The 6723-nt window shown below is 39.2% G+C and overlaps 1 long non-coding RNA gene across 1 annotated transcript; it reads right to left on the minus strand.

Annotated features, from left to right (window-relative positions):
- Positions 1-715: 715 nt before the first annotated feature.
- LOC143853220 (uncharacterized) lies at positions 716-1748 on the minus strand. Its single transcript, XR_013237056.1, has 2 exons — positions 1262-1748; positions 716-1170 (listed from the first exon to the last, which is right to left on the minus strand). It is a non-coding gene; the product is annotated as an uncharacterized LOC143853220 (long non-coding RNA).
- Between the last annotated feature and the right edge of the window lie 4975 nt (positions 1749-6723).

Genomic DNA, 6723 nt, shown 5'->3' on the forward strand with positions numbered 1-6723 from the left:
TTTCTTTTACTTGTGATGGCTGTCAATTAGAAAGGATATTCTAAGAAAATGTAAATAGACGTGGGACCTTGACACATGCATTATTTTGTTTGTCCTTATTCTTGTGCAAGGAAATGTAGTCTCGTGACCCTGATGCAATTTTGGATCTATGAATCAATAATAGTATCTTACTCTGCATTTCGAGATTCTCTGAATGTGGGAATTCGTAGATAAGTTCGCAAAAGCAATTTAGTAGCCCCTCTTTAGTGAGATTTATCTGGCTTATAAGTGTCGATTTAAAAATGATAGTGGCCTATGCAATTTAGTAACCCCTCGTTCAGGTTTACAAATGGATTGCCGCAAATATGCAATTTAGTAACCCCTCGTTCAGGTTAATCTTTTTACAATAGAAGAGGGTGGCCGAGGGAAGGGAAGGGGACAAATATATCACTTCCCATGTTTTGATAATTGGACGAACTCACCTTCCTTTACATTGTTTAACAAGCTGTGAAAAGATTTCAAACAGCCCTTTTTAAAAAAAATTTAAATGATTTAGACCTACGTTGTTTGAAGTCTAATCTGATGGAGTTTGGGCTCACTGAGTTGGGCTGAAGCCCCAATCTGACATGCATTATTACTTCACATTTTTTACCTTTTCTTTCCCTCCTTATTTGAGGAGTACAAAATGACTAGCATGTCACAGGAGAAATCATAAAGATGGGAAATTGCACAACAGTTTTAGCCGAAATAACAAGAATGTCTTGAACAATGTTTCAACTCCAACCATGAAAATAACTACATTGTAAACAACCCCATCATGTTTCAACCCAATTTACAACTGTCATTTCTAGAAAAAGATGGAAAAAAAAACCTACCAAGACTAATACTTAAAGCATCGAAATTTCATGCTTTAACATGAACAAGGTACAAGAAGAACAAAATCCCTATAGCTGCTAAGACTTTAAGCAACCTATTTTCATTCTTCAGGAAGACAATCTCATTCCTGAGGAAGGCGATCTCATGCGTTACGAAGGCGATCTCATTCTTGAGGAAGGCAATCTCCTTCTCAACTGCTTTGATATGTTCTTCGTTTATCCCCTTCTCGCCATCATCTGCGCATCCGGTGTTGAACCTTTCCTTCCTACCTGACCCGGCCTCATCATCCCATCGAAAATATTTGCAATTGTGGCCCTGCATGTTATTTAAACATTACATTCCCAGACATTTTCCAACAACTTTTTCAAAAAACAAAATAGATAACAAGTATTGCAAGTTTACTCACAGGATAATTAGCACATGCCAAAAACGGACGGCCTTGGTTATTGTTTTTGTTGGTCCGAGTGATTCTTCGAACTAGTGGGTTTTTACAATAACATAAGTTCGAGTCCAATCCATCGCATACTGTACCACTATTATTGGTTGAAGATGCCATTATGTTTCAATACATACTGCAAGATAATTGGTATTACAAAAATTCACATAGTCCCAAACAACATAAAACTAAGTAAAACTATTTTCTCTCATACACAGAATCAGTAAACCTCTGATTTTTTCACAAAAAAACAGTAACCTCCTATTATTTTTTACACACAAAACCCATACTTTTTCCTACATAGAAATCAGTAAACCCCTATATTTTCCCTCTTCTTCTAGGCATTTCATCAAACAAATTGTGGGCATTCCACAAATAAATTTCCTGAAACAAGGAAAAAACACAAAAAACACAGTTAAGGAAGAAAATGAAAGAAGACAGAAAACCGTGATTTTTTCCCTCTTCTTCTAGGCATTTCATCAAACAGATTGTGGGCATTTCAGAAATCATGATTGACCTATTTTTTTCACACATAGAAAATCCCATTTTTTCACAAATCAGAAAACCCCAAATTTTTCACAAAGAAAAGCTGAATTTTTTCACAGGAAAACACCATAAACAATTAAATTGCCCACATAATAAACCAGAAACTATATTTAGAAGCCCTTATCTAGGGGTTTTCTGTGGGTAACGAACCCCAAATCAGTAAACCTCTGATTTTCCCACACAAAACAGAAACCTCCTATTTTTCAAACACACAAAATTCCTATTTTTTCCCCTACAAAGAAATCAGCAAACCCCTAGTTTTTTAAGCTTCAGAAAAAATGAAAATAACCAGAAAAAAAATTAACCAAGAAGGGTAGAGAAACCGTAAAAAAAATTTAAGCTTCAGAACTCAGCAAACCCCTAGTTTTTTCAAAACGAAACTTGGTTTTTTCTTCTTGCTGTGATTGCTAGAGAATAAAAAAGAAAAAAAAAACTCACCTCGAAGGAGAGATTTCTGTGGAAAACTCACCAAATCGATGCTCCGTAGCCGTGGGGGAGAAGAGAAGACAGGCGATTTGGGTTTTTTAGAAATCGGAGATTTCAAACCCGGAGTTTACAAATCGGAGATGGTCCATAGCCGCGTCGGAGATTTCTGTGGAAAACTCAAATTGATTTGGGTTTTCAAACCCTAGAAAGCAGAGAAGAGATACTTAAAGAGAGAGAGAGAGTCTGCGATTTGGGTTTCTTACAAAACGAGCGCATGAACACGAGAGGCATCGACCCTAGAAAGCAGAGAAGAGATACTTAGAGAGAGAGAGAGAGTCTACGATTTGGGTTTCTCTGTGCGATTTGGGTTTCTTAACAAAACGAGCGCATGAACACGAGGGTGTGCGATTTGGGTTTTTCTTCAAGCTTTTTACAAAAAGAGTGCATCTGCGACTTGGGTTTTTCTTCAAGTTTTTGAACACGAGGGTCTGCGATGCTTTTAAAAATGAGCGCATCTGCGATTTGGGTTTTTCTTCAAGCTTTTGAACACGAGGGTCTGCGATTTGGGCTCGTCTTCAACCTTTTTACAAAACGAGCGCATCTGCAATTTGGGTTTTTCTTCAAGCTTTTGAACACGAGGGTCTGCGATTTGGGCTCCTCTTCAACCTTTTTACAAAACGAGCGCAGCTGAAGATTTGGGTTTTTCTTCAAGCTTTTAAAAACGAGCGCATCTGCGATTTGTCTTTTTCTTCAAGCTTTTTACAAAACGAGAATATGGTGCGAGTTGGGTTTTTCATCTGCGTTAGCTAGTGGGACCCATTTGAAACCAAACCTTCAGCAAGTTTGGTTTGGGACTATGTGAATTTTTGTAATACCAATTATCTTGCAGTATGTATTGAAACATAATCGAAGAATGTCCGATTTGACTGTTTCCCAGCAAGTTTGAAAGAAAGCCAAACAAAAACCATCGGGTCCAGGGGCTTTATCTTTTGCCAGAGAAAACAGTGCTGATCGGATTTGGATTTGGAATCCTTCGGGGATATTTTCAGTCAAATCTTTTTATAACCATCTGATCCCTTCTTTAGTGGAGCATGTGTCCTCCTCGGTTTGGAGACAATCTTGCCCTCCGAGAGTTGCTTTCTTTGGGTGGTCGGTTAGCCGGGGCCGCATTCAAACTATGGATTTTTTGAGGAAGCGAGGAATGTGGTTGGTAGATCACTGTCCTCTATGTTTATCCGCTGGGGAATCCATTGACCACCTTTTCATACATTGTAAGGTTGCTCGCCATATTTGGGGTCTTATTTTTTCTCGTTTTGGAATCAGTTGGGTCCCCTCCAACTCTATGGCTGAATTCATTTAGAGTTGGGCCTGGACTCCTTGGAAAAGGAAAGGCAGAACGCTGTGGAAGATGTGTCTCCTGGCCTCATGGTGGTTCTTGTGGAAAGAGAGGAATGCTCGTATCTTTGAAGGGAAGGCTAGATCTCCCTATTGCATTTATGTTCAGTTGATAGCTGCGGTCATATCCTGGGCTCGAAGCCTTCCTCTGTTTCGTTTTGTTTCAGCTTTCGACCTCTGGGAAGGATGGTCAATCATATGCTTGGAATCGGATACCAAAGTGAAAATCCTCCCCTCCTGGATTCCTCCTCCTCCGGCGTCCCTGAAGCTTAACTTTGACGGATCCTCTATCGGCAATCCAGGAGTGGCAGGAGTAGGGGGGGTTATGTAGAAACCACAAAGGGGAAGTCCTCTGGGCCTACTCGGGGCCTATCGGAGTGGCAGACTCAAACGAGGCAGAGGTCCGAGCCGTTCATAGCGGGCTTCTTTCGATGCCTAGTCTGGAGTGCGACAAAATTATCGTCGAAGGGGATTCCTTAAATGTTATTCGCTGGCTTTCGGGCGCCGCTTCTCCCCCTGGCGATTTTTGCCTTTCTTAGAGGAAATAGAGGACAGAGCTAAGGGCTCCTCAATACTTTTTCGCCATGTCAGGAGATCAGCCAATGCGGAAGCAGACACCCTTGCCAAGAAAGGAGTCTTTCGGGCCGCGTTTGAGTGCTTTGACTATCTACCTCCTTGAATTATTGTACTGTTATCTTTGTATTATCTGTGTTCCTTCACGACCACCTCGGTTCTGTTTTTACATATATATATATATATATATATATATATATATATATATATATATATTCTATTGCCCTTTTCAAAAAAAAGATCTGGATTCATATTACGGGCCCTACAATGAATATCTCCGCCGTTCATGTGATGAAGAGTCTATATTCTACTCAAATCATGTGGCTGGCCCCACATTGAACAGGCTATTGGGACAATTTGCGGTATAATGAATGACCAAATTGTGGAAATACAACGGATCGCAAACGGAAACACAAGATGAAATTGTAACAAAGTATAGGGCTTTCTCTTAGAAACTTTTATTTCCCCACGTATGCAAGTGACTACCAGGAAATGATGTGTCTCGAGGATACAATGTCTACAATTATAATCAAGGGCTGCACCCCAAGCTCATTAGAAACTAGTTTAGCTGCACTTAGGGAGAAGGACAAGGAAGAATACAAATTTGGAGACCATAGACCATTCTAAGAGATTAACTACTTGAGAAATGAGACCTTAGCCTCTTTTTATAGGAAGTGCAAAAACATGAAAGTACCTTTTCATTTAGAATTAATAAGTGTCTTTTGAATTAGCAGAATACCCTTTCACTAAATGTCTTATGAATGAAAAACTCTAATATGTTTAGGCGTTTCACAACTTTTTTCTCTTGCACTAAGAATCCGCCATAGTTGTGAAATGGTAGCCTCTTCAAAAATCTAACGAAAGGCCCCTTCAAGGATCTCATGCCAAAGCAAAAGAAGACTTTATTATCTAATCGCATGCATGCGCTACTCAGAAAATTCTTTTCAATTCTCTTTTATTTTGGGCAGTGATAAATTCCATGCCTCCCTCCACCGGCTGTGTAGCCACAATCAGTTGGTGGGCCCAACAATTAATTTGTTTAAATCTTTGAACAAGTTAGGGCCCACACATATCATTATCTTCCTTTTGAGGATCTTCGGATGTTGCAGTGTTACCTTCTTCGTTCTTTTTCTTTGGCACACGTCACTCTCTAGCAAAATGGTCGGCTTACTACAATTGTAGCATGTCTCTTGTTACGAGTTTATTTCTCAAAACCACAATATCTTGAGGCTCCCCCTTGATAAGAACTTTCTTGTCTTTGATCTGATCTAGCATTCGGCTTTCTTTTATGATTCTTTCTTAAATTGGAATTCTGAAAGTTCCTTTATTGGCTAGCAAAAGAGAATCTCCTCATTGTCCTTTATCATAGATCTAGCCATTTGCTTGGCTAGACTCTCTTGGTTCGCCAAGAGACTCTCCAATTCAAGTAACGCTGGTTGAGTCGGTCATCCTTAGATTGCCATGATGAAATCATTGTACTCGGGTTTCAATCATCTGATTATAATCATCTGGATTCGTTACTATGAAATCTTGGACTCTTCGTCGAGTTGTGATATTGCATGACATATCTTTTCCACCTTCATGAAATATTTATGAATCATCATATTCCCTTGAGATATGGAGTATATCTCATTTTCAAGCATTTGTAGTCTTAAGTCGTTTGTTTTTTTAAAACAATGTAGCAAAGACATCCCATGCTTCCTTCGGAGTCTTGGCCTCCTGAATATAATCAAGAAAATCTCTCTGAATGGTAGCCTTCAACACAAACATGGCTTTACCGGCTTTGGTATTCCACTTCCTCAAAACCTCTGCAGTTTCGGCACCTCCATTAGGAGAAATGGTTTCTAAACCATTCACTATCTCCCACAAATCTTGCCCTTGAAGATATAATTCTATGCAAGATTTCCAATATTGATAATTTATGTTGTTCAGCTTCTCAACCTCATTGATGAATTGGCGAAATTCCATACGCTTGATTGAGCTTTAAACAAGTGACAAACTTGAAGTTGGATCCCGGATCTACAACTTCGACGTCTGAGCCCTGAGCCCAGATGTGTTGGATCTCGTCCCTGGAGGCTTGATCGATCTTCAATCACTACCTACACCAGTCCCTGACCGATTGCTCCGATACTACTTGTAGAAAACAAAGATCAAAGCACAAAGCTTTGATACAACTTGTGAATACAAGATCAAACGAGAAGCAAAAACTCCAAACAAAAGAGAGACTTTCTACTGAATATTTTATTCCCCAAAACCTTTCATTCGTACACACCACTCTTCGCTTCTCTTTTCACGTTTTTCTCAACTCACTTTTAACGTTTTGGCATACTCTCTTCACACCCAAAACGTTAACACACTGTTACTTTTTCGTTTTCTTTTCTCTATTGCGTTTTGGGCACTTTCCCCTTTTTTTTTTTTTTTTTTTAACACAAGAGAAACAAAAACAATAGAATAAAATTTCCAAATCCTAAACACTTTCTAAAGACTTAATT

The sequence above is a fragment of the Tasmannia lanceolata genome, unplaced genomic scaffold (genome assembly GCF_043159265.1).
Source record: "Tasmannia lanceolata isolate RefF3 unplaced genomic scaffold, GAP_Taslan_0.1 ptg000019l, whole genome shotgun sequence".
In the NCBI taxonomy this organism is placed as follows: domain Eukaryota; kingdom Viridiplantae; phylum Streptophyta; class Magnoliopsida; order Canellales; family Winteraceae; genus Tasmannia; species Tasmannia lanceolata.